The sequence below is a fragment of the Uranotaenia lowii genome, chromosome 2 (genome assembly GCF_029784155.1).
Source record: "Uranotaenia lowii strain MFRU-FL chromosome 2, ASM2978415v1, whole genome shotgun sequence".
In the NCBI taxonomy this organism is placed as follows: Eukaryota; Metazoa; Arthropoda; class Insecta; order Diptera; family Culicidae; genus Uranotaenia; species Uranotaenia lowii.
The window spans coordinates 82,591,998-82,608,583 of NC_073692.1; positions in this window are offsets into that span (position 1 = coordinate 82,591,998).

Genomic DNA, 16,586 nt, shown 5'->3' on the forward strand with positions numbered 1-16,586 from the left:
TTTTTCCAATTTGATGATTCATAACTCTTATAGGATTCAAAATAACGATTTAAAACTTGTTTAGTTGTGTTATTCAAATAAAAAGGATGTTATTTTGCTGAATCAATAATTGCTATACTCATTTGAAAAAATCCCGATATCCAAGGTAGTGGCTTGTGATAAAGCTCAGTTGGCAAGTCAGTTGCTTCCTAAGGTAAGGTCTGTGAGTCCGGGCGCGAGAGTGAACATCGAACACAGTTGTACTGAATAAATTTTGCAATAACTGTACGCCAACTGCAACGTTGATTTATATCAACGTCGCGAATGACGCAAAGATGGAAAATCGTCTAAAATCGAAACAACAACAAGCGGGTTGCTAGCGATTTTTCGTTTTGAAATTCTAAAGTTTTCCCGGTTTTTCTTGATCAAAAATGATGATTTGCCTGCAATTTATTACATTAGTTTTTAAACTGAAAACATGGCTTATCAAAAATTTTAACGGTATTTAGAAAACGAGATCTGCAATACTATTTTGAATTTTGAATCATTTTACACTTCTTTCGAGTTACATCACAAAAGTAAAAAATTTTGGCTTCTGAAAAATTTTCCAGAGCTGTACTTACTAGCTAAAAACAATCAAACATGTATCAGAGATTTCTTCGAAAAATCATGTTGGTATGACGTTATATTAAAACTACATAAAGTGAATGATCTAAAAAGGAAAGTATGATTAAAAATTGTAACGAAAAAAATGTAATGTAAAAAAAATCATCAACATATCAGTTCAAATGGGATGAGCCTAAGCTCAAATTTAAAATCATTTCAACAATACAAATAATACACCCTCAAACTTTTATCTTACAAGAAATATCTGTAAATGTAGATGTCATGTAGATATCTATAGAAACTAAAAAAGGCAATTTTTTTTAGTTTGGTTTACAAAATTTAAAGTTTTCGGATAACTTGAAATGAAGCAATTTGAGAGCGACGAATAAAGATATCTTAAATAACTCTTTAACAAAATTTGTTTTCTTTTCAGTATAAAATATCATAATAAAAAAAACTATACAGGATAGGCATTTTTTCCAAAAATGTTAAAATGTTTTCATGTGTTTTAAGGAAAAATTAAATCTGGATGATTATAAGCCGAATTTTTCTCTAATCAATTTATTCACACGTCTGCGATTAAACTTCTGTAAACTTTTAAGAATTTTGAAGTAAAATATTACTATGCTTTTGAAAGAGCTTTGTAATTATCACATTTAGTTGAACTCAAAATTTACTTAGAAATAATATTTTTTAATTCCCAGTGTTTTTCCGGTTTCCTGGTGAAGACATGTCTTTCAAAACCTTTTCCCTAAATTCCCAGTTTTCTCAATTCGCTAGCAACCCTTCATCAACAAACAAAGTATTTTTTTTGTTTTGTTTCGATTATAGTCGTTTTACCATCTTTATGGCATTCGCGACTTTATCAACGTTGCAGTTGGCGGATCGTTATTGAAAAACTTATCCGGTACAACTGTGTTCGATGTTTACTCTCGGGCTCGAACTCACGGACATCGGCTCAGGAGACAACAGACTTGCGAACTGAGCTATATCACAAGCCCAACTAACAAAGTATGTGAAATGCAAGACACATCACTTTGTTCAAATTTGTTTACGTTAACGGAAAATTGAGTTCTGAATGCATAGAAAAGCACATGATGCTTTTCAACATTTTGAAATCTGTTTTCATATTCAAATGTCAAGTCCGAAACTCAGCGTATTTAGGAATTTTGGTGATATTAGGCTTTTAACTTAATGAAGCGACTTTTTATTGCCTCCAAAGCTACGAAGTTATTTTAATCAATTTTACAAGAAGTTCACAAATACTATGATTTTGCTCTGTTTTATAAGTAGAGTATGGTGGGGTAAAAGTACGACCTTAGTGCTATCCTATTTTTAGCAAAAATTTTGCAGTTGTTTTTCCAAAAAATCAAGAACAGCTTTGGATTCCATACACTTTCATCTCTCTTTTAAAAAATTACTAAGTTAATCGATCGACGCATTTGATACCAGTAGTGAAAATGCCAAACTGCTAACGAAACTCTTACCCCACCTCAGGGGCAAATGTTCGAATGATGTGGGGTAAAAGTACGACCATTCAGAATTCCACAATTCTGCATTATGTCAAGAGGAAAATTATTTTATATCAATCTTTGCTTTGTGATACAAATCCTATACATGGGCGAACAACCTGCGCGAATTTGGAGTTCTCCACTAATTGCCCATATTCATCAGGTTTACGAAACCCAGTTCTCATTGTATTTGAGCAATTTTTCGCGCGAGCAAATCTTTGTAAAAACGAAAATATACGCTGATGCTCCCAGTGAATTTTAGAAAAAAGTTAAAACTTTCCGTTCAGATTTACTTCAGTAGAACCTGTATATCATTCGTACTTTTGCCCCACTTGCAGTTCGTACTTTTTCCCCTTCAAGTTTTCTTGAGATTCACACTTTATTGTGCTTAACAGAGACATATTAATTAAATTCTTTCTTCGGCATTTGCTTGTGGTTGGAAACAACTAAACAGACACATTAAGAATTTTATTGAAAGCCAGAATTTTGATTGCTCAAACATGTTTGCCGTTATTCTAAATATTACATCTTTGGGCAAAAAAGCTACTTTATCTCATTTTTCGGAGTATTTTCAATTTTACCAAATAAAAATTATGTCTGGATGGAGGCAGTCCAAATCACTATCAATCCATGCCAGAGTTTTGAATTTTACTCTTCCCGGTTTGTGATAATATCAAAACGTACTTTTACCCGACTCTTATTTTTACCCCACCTTACTCTACAATTCTTATTTCATAACATTGGAGCATATCGAAGCTCCGCGGGCCACAAATTAGAATTCGCGGGCCAAATGTGGGCCGCGGGCCTTAGAAGCCAATTCGGAGGCCAGGCACACAGACATAGGCTGAATCTTGCTACCGATGGGGAACTCATGCATTCACATAAAGTTATCTGAATGATATTAAGTTTTCGAGAAAATTAGAAAACAAAGTCATATTTTTAATGGGAGCTTATGCAGCTAATGGAGCTGGCCAACTTTAAACGTGTTTTTTCGAAACAGGCGGCGCATTCGCCGTATCCGAAATTCGATACCAAAGTATTATCCTTAACTATAAGTATTCCCTATCTTAAAAATGAGGGGACGAATGATCAAAAATCCTGTAAAAATAAACTTAAATCTGACGTAAAAAATTGAAACTGCAGATTTGAGAACCTGAAAAAGTATTTACTTATTTTTATTGACATTTTCTCAGAATTCAAATCTGCTATCGGATTGATCGGAGATATATGTGTGAAGTGTTATTTGACCAAAATTACCCAGAAATCAATTTTCAAATTTTATATCATTTTTTTGATCAAATTCGATAGTAGTTACGAATTTCGGAGAACATTCGACGTAAGAGAGGTCCATTTTGCAGGTCCTAAAACATGTGGCCTAAAAAGTTCGTTTGACTTTTTATTCAAATTTTCACCTTGTGCGTCGGGTTAAATTCTTGTACAAAGAATCGTTCATTTGTTAAGATTTACACAATATTGAAAGAAAACACAAATATTCAAGTACCAAAGAAGGAAGGGATCCCGGGCCATGAAAGGAATATTACTCGTATGCAATAACTTTCACGTGCCTGATTTTGTTACATTTGCACAATAAGATCTCAATGTTATTTCAATCAAAGAATGCGGAAAGAGAATCTTCAATAACATGTTTGTTCACACTCCCGATGCACGCAAGGTGACAATACCGGAACACCCGACAAGCTAAATAATAATAATTCGAAGCACCCGTAATACAAATGAGACTCATTCAAAAACGATCGTGCTGTTTATCTTGTTAATTTTAATCGGAACTGATGTACGCCACTTAGTCAAAACGATTACCGGCCAGCAGCGGGGGTTACCCCAAAGGATCAGATCTTCATCGTCGTCGGCAGTTGTCGTATCTTTAAACCAAAGTGCGGTTCTCTCATTTACTTAACCTAAACCCCCTTCCGTCTCGGTTCCACACTTTTCCAAAGACTTGGATGGGAATGAGTTTTCGTTCGCTGTAAGAAAACCTAAACCTACCTTGGCATCTTTCGAACAGAAGACGTCGTCGCAGCCACTGACTGACACCGAGATGTGACCGGAGAACGACGGATGATGTTCCCTGCTGTCATCTTGTTTTCTGATCTGTCTGTCAGTTAGTTGAGCCAGCGCAGAAATCTCTCAACCCAGCCCAATCTTCCTCCTCTAGATGCTGTCCCCCGGTGTGTTGAGATCCAAAGCAGTGGGGACAAATCTAAACGACGTAATTTTCATCGTTGTCGTGTGGCGTTTTATCGACACTCATTTAATCTCTCACGCCTCGTTGACTTTACGCTGGGAAGCTCTAAGTAGCGCTTCCGAGTAGTTAATGCAACAATTTATGATTTCATTAGGAGAGCGGTTTTTATGCCTTTAAAAACTTTTAAGTTGAATCGAAAAAAAAAACATTAAGTTTATTGGGAAAACAAGCAGAAAAAAAACGAACACACACATATAGGATCTCAGAGAAACTTCATGTTTCTTTGAAGAGATCTAAATTCTACTTAAGGCTAAAGCGTACATATTTCAAGGATATAATGGCTAGCATCTTCCTAATGCTAACACCACAAACCCACAGAAAGAGTACTATGTATGCCGTGACCGAGACTCGATCTCATGACCTCTGGCTTAGAAAATTTGAACGCTCTCCTCTAGGCCACGAACGGCGGCTTAAAAAACTTAGACTGAGTTAAATTGGGGTCATTTTTAAATCTTTCTATACAGCTTTGTTTTGGAGCTTATCCATGACTTTTTGCAGAATTTTAAAGTAACGTTCACATGAGTAAATTGAAACCTTTAGTTTTGTATGTAAAAATTGACAATTTTGTTCTGAAAAATGAATTCGATTTCAATTTAACTCTGGAGTCGAGCCACCTTGTCGATTTTATGCCAATTTATCAATTCTATAAAAGAAATTTTCCAACTTTGTCGAAGACTGTAACTTAAAACCTGTTGAATCAGTTCCAGAGTTAAAAGGAAAATTCTTTTGGATTTACAGAATAACCTATTCAATTTTACCATATAAAGCTTAAAGTTGAAATTTACTCATGTAAACGTTACTTTGATCTTTTGCGAAAAAATCAAGGATTCGTTTTGAACCAAAACGAAGCTTTTAAGATCTTAGATTTCGAGAAATTTGAAAATTACTCCAAATCGTCTCATTCTAGCAATTCATACTTATCGTTTGGTAATTTATGATCGAAAATCAGAATCGTGCACTCTTAAATTAATTAAATTTTAAGAATAATTTAGAAAGCCACATGTTCCGTTATAGCTTTAATGTTGTTTTGAAAGTTCCATATAAACTGGATAAAGGTTTCAAAGGAGAGTCGCGATCTAACTATCTTCAGTGCATTTCAAATAGTTTAGTGCATTACAAATATTGAGCCTAAATACATCAGACGGGTTTATTTTTTAAATTTCAACTCTCAGAACTGATGTTGATGGTTGTTTTTATAAAGAGGTATGCACAATTTGTCACCTTGACAGGTAATTTCTCCTAAGCTTGATTAAACGACAAATTATAAAGAAAAATCTAACCGAAAGAGGAAAACAAACGGTTCACGTTGAGTAGATCATCATCATCAAAGGTGCTGCGAATTCAAACACTTTATCATTTACTCACTACGGAAAAAACGTGGTAAAATAAGTCATTAAAATACTCATTGGGCGAAAAGTAGTAGTGGGATGATTTTTGAAAGCTATTTGGATTAAAGTGAAAAAAAAAAGAAAATTAGTGCCATATGTGATGAATAACAAGCTTTTTTTGGAAATGAGCGGCATATGAAATATAGCTGAAATAAGAATATAAATGAAATATCAAGCGAGTTGTAGGGAAAGCTTAACTATGTTCACAACTAAGCGAGTTGAGAGGACTGCTTGAAAGTGGAAGGCGAGTTGACAGGACAGCCTGAAAACGTTCAATTATGCGAGTTGAGAGGACAACATAAAATTTAAAGGCGAGTTCAGAGGACAGCCTGAGTTATTGATGAGAATTCAAATGAGTCAGAGGACAGCTTGAAATCGAAAAACGAGTTTAGAAGACAGCCTGAGTAATTGATGAGAATTCAAGTGAGTCGAGAGGACAGCTTGAAATCGAAGGGCGAGTTTTGAGGACCGCCTAAGTAATTCATGAGAAAACAAGCGAGATGAGAGGACAGCTTGAAATTGAAGGGCAAGTTAAGAGTGCAGTTCAAGTTATTGATGCGAAATGAAGTGAGTCGAGAGGACAGCTTGAAATCGAAAGGCGAATCGAGAGGACAGCCAGTAAAAACAAGCGAGTTGAGAGGACAGGTTGAAATCGAAAGGTTAAGTGAGAGGACAGCCTGAGTTACTGATTAGAATTCCAAGCAAATTGAAAGAACAGCTTGAAATTTAAAGGCGAGTTAAAAGGATAGTCTAGGATTCATATCAAGTTGGAAATCAAGCGGATTGAAAAAACATCTTGAGATTAGAACAATCAATGAAGCGTTGCAAGAGGATAGTTTGAATAAACTGTTTATGTATTACTAGCTGATTTTACCCGGCCTTGCTCGGGTTCGCATAAAATATAAATCAAAATGAGTCGTTGGACTTTTCAAAATCTTAGAAGCTTTGTAATTTTTGCCAATTTTAGGGCATGTTAGCTATGTAGGTTTTGTTAGTCTTTTTTAGGTTTGAATTGAGATTATTTATTGTTTTTCGCGTGTTCATAATTTAAAAATATATTTGTTTGTGATTGAAGAAATTTAAAACTATTTCCTTGATTGCTTGTTCATCCTATTATAACAAACATTTTTTCACGCATCATTTCTAAGAAAGCTTGAATAGCATTTACCTGATATCTTCAGCTGATACAAATGTGTTTTTTAATACCTTTAAATCCCCCATTTAATAAAAATCTCTTTTGGAAATCATTCCACTTTTCGAGTGTGATTATCTCCCTGTACAATGGTATATTCAAGTTTTATTTACTTAGAAATTTTCAAAAAAGACTTTCGAATCTTGTTGAACCATGTTCAAAACTCACTTTGCATGTTTTCAATTGTATGTGTGCTTTTTAAAATCACACTGCTTTATGAGTAGGTACTTGTTCTTAGACGTTAAAAGTTCTACTAATAGTCTTTTGAAGTTATCGAAAACAAACTATCTCTGAGCCGAAGTTACCATAATAATGTTATGAAATAGAGTTAATTTAAGTTATATTTCAATGTTTCCATTGTTGGACACAATCATCCCATTAATTATTGTGAAAAGTGATCAATATTTTCAAGTCCTGGACCAAAAATGACTCAAAAGTCAGAAATTGGCCAATGAAATTGAATTGCATAATGCTCAAAACCTTAGATTTAATTTCCAAATCAATTTCCAAAACCTCCGTTTGAATTCCTCGAAGGCTATCTAAGAGGCTGAAAGCTGAATCTAATAAATTTTTCTTTCTCTATAAAAAATCCCAAAAATATGAAAATGCTTGGCTCTTAAAAGCTGGAATTTATGAAAATCAATTCATAAGTTTTTCAACGCTCAGTCCAAATATTTGTTCAGCTGAAAAAGTCAATTAATTGTTCACTGTTCATTTCACTGTATGTTTTTGTAGACCCTCAAAGCCCCCCAGCGGCGGTAAAGAGCTTTGAAAGCCACTATGTACAATTCTTGTCAATATCTATATTCCAGGCTAGTTGCATTTTTCAATTCAAAATGTAGGCATATTATTGCATCCAAATATCTCGAACCGGTTCCACATGCTTTGAAGTAAAATGACAAAAACACCCGCCAAAATGTTCCCTTTCAAATTTTTTAATGCTCAGCAAGCTTTGATTTGCTATCCAGTACACGTGAACTCTGGATGGTCGTTTCTAATGCCCGGCCCTTGGTGATGGTAAAAATAACCCCGCCAAAGGAAACGAAAATCGGTTGCCAAAATGGGTGCCATGACTTTTGGTTTGTGGGAATAAAAACGAAAGTTGTATGGGAGGGTCCCTTTTCTTGGGTGGGAGGGGCTCAAAACTATTACTAAAACCTTACCATGGTCCAAATACATAACTGCACCAAATTTCAGGCTGATCGGTTAAGCGGTGTCGATTTGTATAAGGTGCATACAAACAAACAAACATATATAGTCCAACTCATCTTTATATATTAGATGATTCAAGTGAGTCAAAAGAACAACTTGGAATTTTAAAGCGTTTTGAAAAAGCAAATTTTCTAAATATTCATCAAGCTTGTTGAGGCAAAGTTTAAGATAAGAGAGTACAATAAAGCGAGTTAGCGAGAGAAGATATCTTGGACAAACTGTATTTTTCTATCGAGTGAAAAGTTTGAAATGCTTTATGAGAATACCACTACAGCATGTTCAGAGAACAGCTTGAGTTTCTCGAAAAACAATTACCAATGATTTGCATTTATTTGAAATAGAGAAAAGATTGAGGGCAATCTTGTTGACATTGCTTTTTAAGTTTTTACATAGTTGTCGCATTTTTTTTTTTCGAATATTGGACGCTTATATTGTGTACATTCAGTTGCTTAGTTGGTGAACAAACAGAGAGATAAAGATCATTGAAATATTTAAGATGATTCTATTTAACGGAGATTGAAAATAAGGCGGAATTGAGATATGTAAGCATCGTTACGGATTGTAGCGTTAATTCTTCATACCTACTCATCAGATCATTGGTAGTATTCATGCTCCAGTATACAGGTTTTTGGAACAAAAACGAACTTGTTTAAAATTCAATCAGTATTTTAATGTGGCGATAATAAGTGTTTCTTTAAGTAAGTCAGCATATACCCCTATGGAAAACGCACAATTTGTGTGCTATGACGTCTCCCTGTGTCCATTATTTTATTTTTCTTGAAGGCCTAAGAAAATGAAAGGATCTCAGCAAACATAAAATCGCATTAGAAATGATTGCTCAAATCATTAACAATTATGAAGAGAAATCACCGTGAATTTGTTTTATGAAATTAATTTGCGGCTTTATCGGTGAGGGTTAAAGAGTTGAAATGAAAGACGGATAGAATATCAGAAGAAAATTCTAAGGTGGTGAAAAGAGCGAAGAGCATTTGAAATAGAAGCTTGACCACATACTAAATTCTTTGTCCCACACCAATTAACTGTATTGAAGAAGTAGTACCCAATAGAGAAGGCACTACGTTTTTCGATACAGTTAATTATGGATGGTTCGACCGCCATGTGAATGCACATGTGTCGAACGGACAAAAAATTTAGCATGTGGTTGCTCTGTTAAGCCTTCTATTGTGCGTTATCGTTCGATCGATGGCTAGGTCTTAACAGAGCAACCACATGCTAAATTTTTTGTCCGTTCGACACATGTGCATTCACATGGCGGTCGAACCATCCATAATTAACTGTATCGAAAAACGTAGTGCCTTCTCTATTGGGTACTACTTCTTCAATACAGTTAATTGGTGTGGGACAAAGAATTTAGTATGTGGTCAAGCTTCTATTTCAAATGCTCTTCGCTCTTTTCACCACCTTAGAATTTTCTTCTGATATTCTATCCGTCTTTCATTTCAACTCTTTAACCCTCACCGATAAAGCCGCAAATTAATTTCATAAATCATTAACAATATTAGCTCAAACGCAATTCGTACCAAATAAGTAGAAGTATTAAGTAACGATCGTTAATATCGTTACTTAAAGTCGGTATAAATCGGATATGATAAAAAGTTCGCCATGTTTGCAAATTTGTACTCCCGGAATTCAATTCAATTGAGAAAACAACCTTGTTGTTCTCTCTGCGATAAGCAGTGCAACCAGTTGGCTAAAAATCAGATGGATGATTTGGAAAATTGTTCAGTGTTGATAGTGCTGGTGATATCATGCAAGTTGTTTCACAACATTTTTCAGTTTTGGGACAATTAACCTAAAAAACGACCATGTGTGACGATCGACTGTCCATTTTTTGTACCGAGAGTTTTTGAGGTTAATTGTCCCGTCTCATCTGTACACGCTCAGCAAGTGTGCGTAAGAAATGTCAAAAACAACTCTATGAGCGAGGCAGCAAAAATTGTCGCTGGCAACGGTTTGCATGCTTTGAGAGCAAAACTTGCGCTGACTCGCATACCTTCAGGATGTACGAATTATAGACACTATAATTTCATATAGTCTGGAAAAGAGAATGACGGCAGCCAATCGAACTGTCATTCGCGGGAGCCAATCGAGCAAACTTTCTAAATATTGGAAAATCATGGTTGAAGTATTGTGATTCACAAAGCTTTTCTGGAATTTTGTTAACATAAACTAAAGTTATTTAGCATTATTTTCACTATTTTTTCACCTATAAATCATAATATATTTTTCAAAAGCGTTTTCTAGTTGAAGTGATAAAAATAGCATGTTATTAACGAATTTGAGAAACTATTTTTTATTTTGCAACTGGAGAGAGTTATGAAGAGCTTGAACATTATCATTGAATGCTCGATTGGCTCCGCGCGAATGACAGTTCGATTGGCTCCCGTCATCCTCTTTGCCAGACTATATTAAATTATAGTGTCTATAGTACGAATAAGGCGTTGAATATCGTCCAATTTGTATAATTCATATCGCTTAAGCCAGCAAATATAATATGTATTTGCTACTTTGGTAGGTAAAGGCTGTTATTTCGAGTTTTATGGGATGATTCTATAATGTATTTGAAACGTATAACAAAATTTGTTGCAAAATACACCTACAAAAAATGTTTGATGAGATTTTTTAACAGTTATACAAACATTATTTGGTTTTGGAAAGGAGGGGGATGTGTGAACGGATTAAACCGAAATCGCGTCATTCGTCATTCGTGCAGGAAGTCAGTAAGTCAGTCAGCGTTCAAGCGACCGTGTCAATAAGTGTATGTTTCCCTGGTCACTTCCCCGAAACTCGAGTTTCGGAGCTCCGGACTGGTCTGCACATCATCAAGAATAATTGCAGCACTGTCAATGGATTCGTTTGTACTGGCTTGGGACAGGTTTTTGACATTTGTTTTCAAAATTACGATTTAAAACTATGAAATTATTGAGAATTTTCGCGGACACGAAAAAACGTGGGATGCCGATTGGGTAATGCCTACCTCTCCTGTATATCAGCAAGAAATTTTTATGAGCAGGAAATCTTTAAAAAAAATCGATTTCAAATTTAGTTTTAAAAATCATACTGAAATAATGACTTCCTTTTTTTTTTATTGGAATATAGGATTATAATCATAAATAAAAAAAAATTGAAAAGAGAAAGTGACTTGTAATTCTCTGATGATATTCGGATATAGATTCTATTATTCCTATAATTAGACTATGATAAATATTTTTTTGGAAGGGTTTCGGATAACAATAATTTGACACAACTCTCGATTGTTATAGGTTGATTTTGATTTAGATTTTTTTTTTATTTCACGGTACGACTGTCGGATAGATTACAATATAAGGACTTTGCTGATTTTTCGCTGCCGCAACGAGCTTGCCGCGTTCGGGGTGAGCGATTTGCGAGAATTTTTTATGCTTTAAAAGTTTAAAGATTTTTCTCCTAGATTTTTGCAGGAGAATTGGCTCGAGAATCGCAGATCACCGGCTCAGACAGCTTCCTGACGTAGCGTGTGTGTACTTAATGATAATATATATAGCTTATATGCGAACTGCCTATATACTCAAGTTGTTGGGGTGCGTGTGGGTGGTAGAGTAGCTAGATTTTCAACTTGATTTGATTGAAAGAGTTTATTTTTCGTTTGTTAGAAAAATATTTGATATTTTTTTAAATTGTTGGCAAAGATCTTTCGAATCCTGGTAGAAAGTTTATGAAGCTGCATCGTTAGACTGAGTCAATTTGGGGTCATTTTGGAATTTCTCAAACCCTGGAGCCTAATAAGCTTTTTATTTGTCTAAAACTCATCCATGATTTTTTGCAAAATTTTTAAGTAACGTTTACATGAGTAAAATTGAACTTTTAGGTTTGTATGGGAAAATTGAATATTTTGTACTGAAAAATCAACATCACTTTTGTTTCGTCTGTGGAACCGAGCCAGCTTATGGTTTTTATGTCAATTTATAAAATTCCTCAACGAAATTTTTCGCTGAACAACTTTGTCGAAGACCGTAACTTCGTATCTTATTAGGAAAAAAAGTTATTGGCTGTTTAACAGGGGTATGTCTTTTCGCACTGATAAACAATAAATTTAATTGAAGCTTTTTAGACCCCAGGGTTTGAAAAATTCTAAAATGACCCCAAATCGACTCAGTCTACTGCATCGTTGTTTATTTTTAAACACTGGAAGTATTATCGATATATGTAATGTACACTATGGGAAAAGTTCTTCCCAAAATGGTTAATTTATGCTTAACCTTCTAGAACCCGAATTAATTTTTTCGTTGAAAAATTCACAGAAGCTTAGCTATTGTTTTACAAAAAACTTCATAGATGAGGAAAAATTTGTGTCGTATTTTTAAAAATTACATAACACAGGGGCAAACGAATTTTACTTCCAGTAGGTACTTTTTCGGTTGTAGTTTTTACACTATTCAGCCATGTTTTCCTTAATTTTGAAACATGTTATGACAGACTCATAGCTTTATTTTTATATAATTTTTGTTAAAATTGCTCCATATATAACTGAGATATTTCGACTTATATGAAAAGTAAAATTGTACTTCTTTTTTCGAATTATTGCCATTGTTTCCCAACCCCGTCTTTAGACGGGGTTTATGTTACATCTCAAAAAATCAATCCAGAATGTTGGTTACTCTTATACCCAACTGTCAATCAGTTTTTTAGATGAAAAAACACATGGAACAAGGATTTCTGGGGCTACCAAATTTATACAGCTCCAGATTACAATCAGAATTTTAAAAAATTTCTTTCAATTCGACGATAGGTACAAAAATCCAAGATCTACTGAAAAATCTTTCAATTGCAAATGAATTTCTATCATGTAAATTGAGTTCGTAAAATGACCAATCGTTTAGTAAAAACATTCGGTTGTTCGGTAGAAACGCAAGACCATTTGTTAAAAATACTATAGCGTAAATATTATTCTGTATACTTAACGCAGACATCAGACTTTGAAGAATTGAATGATTAGTTTGATGAAGAACTAACTGAATTTCATCTTTTTATATGAAAAACATATTTTTTGTTTTTTTTTTCAAAACACACACATTTTCTGTTTTTTGAAGTACACCATATGAAAGATTATTTTAAAAGCTTTCATTTGAACAGCTTAAAAATGATAAAAATTGAATGAACTACCTTTTTACAAAAAAAAAATATCAATACATATTTTGTAATAAACATTTCCCTAAACTTTTTTTCACTTTCAAGAAATCATTTTGAAAAAAAGCAAAAAATAGCTTAAATGGGTAATTTTTACTCATTATTGAATATTAAGGAGTGTATTCAAAAAAATGCAACACACATAGCGTTTTATGGAGAAAATCTGTGACTTCAATTTTTGAGCACCACGGGCGCCATCTGTAATATATACTATGAACCCCACTTCTTCCAAAAAGGAAATATTTCATTTCGTGCTATGTTTACTGAAGCTTGCCTTCAAAATAATCTTAAATTATGATTTGGCAGATGTTATGGAAAATTAAGCGGATTGTCAGCCTTCGGCAAAAAAAGACTATCAACTTTGTTAGATTTACCGAAGTGATATGCAGAGAAAATGGTCGCTTTTGAAGGGTTTCTTTTTTTTTGTATCAAGCCATTTAGCGTGTCAAATGTTATAAACACTGACTGATTTTCAGCATCCACAGATCGTTAGCCTTCTCAACTACAAGACATCAAATTTTTTAATTGTTTCTCCTTGTTTATCTCCGAAACATCCAGGCGAAACTTGTCAACAAAAAATTTCTGGCTGGAAATTTGCCAGGTGTCGCTAAAGAGTTTGTTTTGCTGTCCATCGCGATTTTTTTCAAAATATCTCTCCGCTAGCGGTCCAAATGTTCTGCGCACGGTTTGACCACCGCATTTTGTTTATTTCACCGAAAGCCAGCTTTTTTACCTTGTATAAATAAATAAAGGCCTGTTTTTAGTCAGCTTGACGAACCAGTCAATACTTAACTTAATTGAATCAATTATCTTTACTGTTATTCAAATTTTAGTTCACTGTTAGATCCCCTAGGTCTCTTTTAACGATTGACCTTTAGTATTTTGGTCAAAAAGTTGATTTCCAGCAGTTTTGGGATCTTTCAAGGGGACATACCTGGAGTTTCGACGGTCCTGCCCAAAAATTTTGGATAATGAGCTTGTTCGTTTGGAGATACCTCAAAAACTACAAAATTTTTCACGTATGTACGTAATAAGGTAGTTTTGCTGAAAATTTAATCAATTTCCATGCATGAATTCAGAAGTTATTCTCAAAACAAAATGTTGCAATTTTTTAGAATACATTCCTTAATCGTTAATGTTGTAGAGGTGTTTTGTCTAGGTTTTTTTTTGCATGATTCATTAATTACTGCGACACTTTTTTTTATTGACATTTTTTAAGTATCAATAATTTAAAAAAAAAATGGATTTCACAGAAATGAAAAGTTGAGTAGAATGTTCGATAATTTTTACCGAATATTTTGTTATTTTTACCAAACAGACTTTTTTGATCGAACAACCGAAAACAACTTTTTCCGACAAATTGTCAACATTCGATAAAATAAAGTTTTTTCCAAGAATTTATCACTCTATGCGTAGTTTCTTGGTTGCTGTGTTCATTTAAATCTTTTTTCTAAACTCTTCAAAAACACCATGAAACACAGTAGGCTCGATCGAAAAAACAACCAATAAAAATACAATCTATTATTCGTTATAAACGAGAAACAAACTTCATACCATAACATGAAAATTGAGTTGAAAATGTAGCTACCCTGCCTGGGATGCGATATAATATATGATTTTAAATTTAATATATGCACATATCCTCGTTCCTGTTGTTTTCTTTTGTTCAGAGTAGTGTCGTCGGTTTAAATTTCTTGCCATCAATGTTTGTGCTTAGCTGTGTGTATGCATGGTTTTGTTTAAGATGATCTGCTGTTGTCACTGTAAAGTAATTCTGTGGTTGTCAATTTAGCCAGGTTGGTGCAGTTGTCAACTTTGCGGCGTTATACAGACATAATATCAATTTCAACGGAAGTAAAAAACCACTTGCGATTATAGGAGTACACGATATATCGTTTATATATAGATGAGAAACAATTTCATTGGACTATATTTTAAAATTTTTATCCAGTCTATAAAGAGTTTTGTTTATACAATTTTTTCTTAAACTTCCGTGCAAGGTTGAAAAATATACCTTTCTTAGACCTGTTTCGATGCGTAACGGTATTAAGTACTTTAGTTACCTTTTTGAAAAAGAGGTGAGTGATTTTGTGTATGCTTGATTACAACTATAGCGCTTAACTAGAATTGGAATTTTATGTACACAGTAAAAATAACGCGAACTAGGCGCACTGATCTATAAATAAAAAGAAATACATAAAACTAAAATCACTTCCAAGTGCTTTCGTTCTGTTTTTGTTTTTTGTGTGTTTTGTGCTCATTTGTAGCGCTGTCTTTTACATTGTTTTTTCGTGTGATCCGGCCACCATCTCTCAGTAGAGTGCTTTCGAAAACCATTCATTTCGGCTTCAAATCGTAAGTACTCCGGACTGAAACTCCGACGAAACGAATAAAATACGCAACCAATAGTGAACAGTGAATCCGGTCGCTTTGTACCCATTGAACAGTGGTAGCGTGATGTTAAGTTTCTTAACCAAGTTGCTGCAAGCCTGTGTTCGGGGGGAGATTTGGGAGTAATTTCGCTATGTCTATCTAAAACCAGTACAGATCCTTTGACGATTCTTGCACCTGCGCCTCCAGACCTGGAAAGGAAGAAAGAAGAAAGAAATGTAAATTAATATTGGTTCTAAACAAGGCTGTCGACGATAAGGAATAAATGGAATAATTTGTTTGGTTTTTAGGGGTTTTCAATTCTGGGGTATCCTTCAAAGTCCCAATTGCCGACAAAGCATGGTTATTAGTTATTATTACATCAAAAAGAGAAGAGGGTGTAAATTTAATTGAAATTCTACCACGAGAAATGACTCAGATTCCAAGCTTCAGTTTTTTGCGTTATAGCTCCTCGTTTTCACAGGAAAAAAAGTTTCATCATTCATTGAATGTTTGGTAGTACTTTGGCATGAGATTTTAATGCATAAAAACATCTTTTTTCGGAACATCAAATTTGTATTATTGTTGAAATCACTTTTCTAAATCTCCATCCGACAGGCTGAATCTTATTTCGATGATTGTTTCTAGAAGCACAGCAAAATTAAAGCTGCTTTCAAAGCGCATGCAAAATAAATTGTTCTAGCTTTATTCAGAGAGCATACACAAATTGCACGGAGGACATTTTGTTCGTCATGCTGGTGACTGACGCAAAAGCCCATTTCTCGGGAGTTGGGGAAACGTTATAGGATATCCTTCTGCCTGAATAAAACGCCAGCCAAGATAAAAAGCAGTCCTTCGCCCGTATGTCACTGGTTTGT